The sequence below is a fragment of the Dipodomys ordii genome, unplaced genomic scaffold (genome assembly GCF_000151885.1).
Source record: "Dipodomys ordii isolate 6190 unplaced genomic scaffold, Dord_2.0 Scaffold50, whole genome shotgun sequence".
Classification (NCBI taxonomy): domain Eukaryota; kingdom Metazoa; phylum Chordata; class Mammalia; order Rodentia; family Heteromyidae; genus Dipodomys; species Dipodomys ordii.
In genome coordinates this window covers 5457816-5460887 of record NW_012267266.1, presented here as the reverse complement: position 1 = coordinate 5460887, position 3072 = coordinate 5457816, and the positions used below count along the sequence as shown (strand labels likewise).

The 3072-nt window shown below is 39.1% G+C and overlaps 1 protein-coding gene across 1 annotated transcript in view; it reads right to left on the bottom strand.

Moving 5' to 3' along the window:
• The window catches only part of Fam13b (family with sequence similarity 13, member B), an 81570-nt gene extending 78889 nt beyond the window's left edge, over window positions 1–2681 (bottom strand). Inside the window, exon 1 of the mRNA XM_013020390.1 lies at window positions 2632–2681. The gene's annotated coding sequence lies outside the window, so the exon portion shown is untranslated. The remainder of the gene's footprint in view (window positions 1–2631) is intronic.
• Window positions 2682–3072: the final 391 nt, after the last annotated feature.

Sequence of the window (3072 nt, the reverse complement as noted above, 5' to 3'; positions counted from 1 at the left end):
GAGACTCTTATCTCCAAATAAAAAGAAAAAAGCCGGAAGTGGCACTGTGGCTCAAGTGGTAGAGCACTAGCCTTGAGCTGAAGAGCTGAGGGACAGCACCCAGTCCCAGAGTTCAAGATCCACAACCCACACAAAAACAAAAAAGCCATAAACAAATTTTGTGTATAGATTTGGGTCACATTCCCAACCTATCTTATTATGTGTATACAATGTATATTTCAGAAAATAAAAATCCAAGCCATTTTTGGTTCCAAGCAAAGAAAAAAGTTGTAATTGTGTGTATAAATGTGATTCTGTATGATTTATGTGTGTATTTTTCATGCATTGTTTATATCCAATACCTTTGCCAAATACTTTTAAAATGGGACAGCCATGAATTGCTTAAGACAAGATCCTCAAATTAATTGTTTTTTCTAAACCCTTCATATGCAGCCTATTAACTCATTCCTAAAATCTGTATCCATATTTAGCCTGTCTTCACTGAAAATCAAGTCTGAGGTCAGTAATATTTTCAGTATAATATACTTTTAGTGTTATCAAAAAGTATTGTCTTTATGAGAATGACAGTCTTCATCTCGGTAATAATTATGGTTCCAGAGCCATTTATTAAAAAGCATAGGTATATTAATAAGCACATAATTTCTATAAATTTAATAGCAGTGCAACTGTTATATTCTGTACTATGTATACATGTGTGTCATAAAGTGCCTGGCTTATAGTAATTTCTTAATGTAATGCTTCCAGATTTTTATGTGTGAAACAATTGCAGATCTTGTTAAAAATGCCATTTCTGATTCAATAATTCTGGGATGTGCTTGAAATTGTTCATATCCAACAAGTTCCAAGATCATTATTCTCCATGTAGAGTGAGAGTTTCAGAGCCATTCAGAACTTAGAGCAAAATTTAGGTAAAGTTTTAGTTCTTAAATATTATAATTACCACTAACAAAGTGATATTTATACGTGATGTGTCAAAAAATCTCACAGAAATATTTTTTGTTTCCTTAAAAATATAAAATGTCCGGGCACCGGTGGTTCATGCCTGCAATCCTAGCTACTCAGGAAGCTGAGATCTGAGGATCACTATTCAAAGCCAGCTAGGAGAGGAAAGTCTGTGAGACTCTTATCTCCAATTAACCACCAGATAACTGGAAGTGGCACTGTGGCTCAAGTGGTAGAGCCCTAGCCTTGCGCTGAAGAGCTGAGGGACAGCACCCAGGCCTAGAGTTCAAGCCCCACCACCAACAACAACAAAAAAAGGAAAACTAATAAATTATGGGTGTGTATAAAAGTATGTTATGCCAGGTGCCAGTGGCTCATGCCTATAATCTTAGGTACTCAGGAGGCTGAGATCTGAGGATCATGGTTTGAAGCCAGCCCAGGCAGGACTCTTATCTCATATAAACTACTCAGAAAAAGCTGGAAGAGTTGCTGTGGCTCAAGTGGTAAAGAATTTGCCTTGAGCTAAAAAGCTCAGGGACAACAGCCAGACCCAGAGTTCAAGTCCCACGACCAAACCAAAAAAAAAAAAAAGCACGTTATACCCCGTATACTAGAATTTTTCTCACCCTCTCCTACTGCTTTTAGAATCCTAAAAAAAAATCTCTGGAAATGTTTGGCCTGTATATCTGGATTTTCATTACTAGAGATAAAATCTTATGCAGAAACTTGTCTTAGCAGAAGTTGCCAGATACTAGTCTGTCTCTCCTGTCTGTTGGTTTGTTTGGTTCTAGGAACTCTAACCCAAAACCTTGTACAAGCTAAGCACTTGTTCTACCACTGAGTCTCTACCACCACCTGCACAGAGTCCCTTGTTAATTTGTTTTTGTTCTTATTTTTTTCCTTTTTATTCTTTTTCCTTTTCTGTTTATTTTATGGGGGGGGGGCTGGTCATGGGGGCTGAATTTGGCCTGGGCGCTGTCCCTCAGCTCTTCAGCTCAAGGCTAGAGCCCTACCACTTGAGCCACAGAGCCACTTCCAGCTTTTTTCTGCTTATGTGGTGCTGAAGAATCAAACCCAGGGCATCATGCATGCGAGGCAAGCACTGTACCACTGAGCTGCCTTCCTGGACCTCAGTTTATTTTTGTGCCAATCCTGAACTCAGAGATTAGGCACTGCCCCTGACCTTTTGTGCTCAAGGCTGGTGCTCTACTACTTAAGCTACAGCTCTACTTCTAGCTATTTGCTGGTTAGTTGGAGATAAAAGTCTCACAGATTTAACTTCCCCAGACTTGCTTCAAATCATGACCCAGACATCTCAGCCTCCTGAGTAGCTAGGATTACAGGTGTGGGTCACCAACACCCAGCTGTTAATTTGTTTTTAAAACTCTCGTTGCAAGATCTTCTTAACCTTCTATGTACAGTAAGTATAAGCACCCAAGATGTTTACATACTTATAGAATAAGATATGGCTATAAATAAGGATGGAAAAACATCCACAGTTTTGCATACAGGTTATTGCTACAAGGGGAAGGCAGTTATAACTACTCTCTGGTTCTCATAGTGAGCAGTGGAAATGCTATCAAGCTCGTGCAATTGTCTTTCTTGAAGTATTCATCCCTTTATCGGAAAAAAGAAAGGGCTAAAAACCCATCAAAATTAAAACCTTCTGATAAAGGAGAAGCAACTCACCATTAGAGAGTAACATTGCTGGCTCCTCTGAAGAATGCGCTGGAAATCTATCTGTGCCACTTTGCCCAGGACCATTGTGCCAGTACGCAAGAACGCATGTTCTTCATAAACAGAAAATATCACTAGCTTAAAAGAGAAGAAACTGTTCCAGGGTGTACAAATCCCACGCCAGTAGCCAAAATGAAGGCAAATACTGTTCTGCTCTTAGCAACCCGAAGTAACCTCTGTGTCATTTATTTAGTCAACACATATTTCTTGAGCAACTATTATAAGCCAGACATTGTGATTGAGGATAATAATCATGATCTAGTAGTCTCAAAAAGCTTCATCTTATGTATCTCTGAAACAGAATGCTTTTGGAATAGGACCAAAGTTAACATAATGTGGATCTCAGCTTCTACACTCACTCCCATAGCCCCTTGTGCCAGTCACATCTACTTT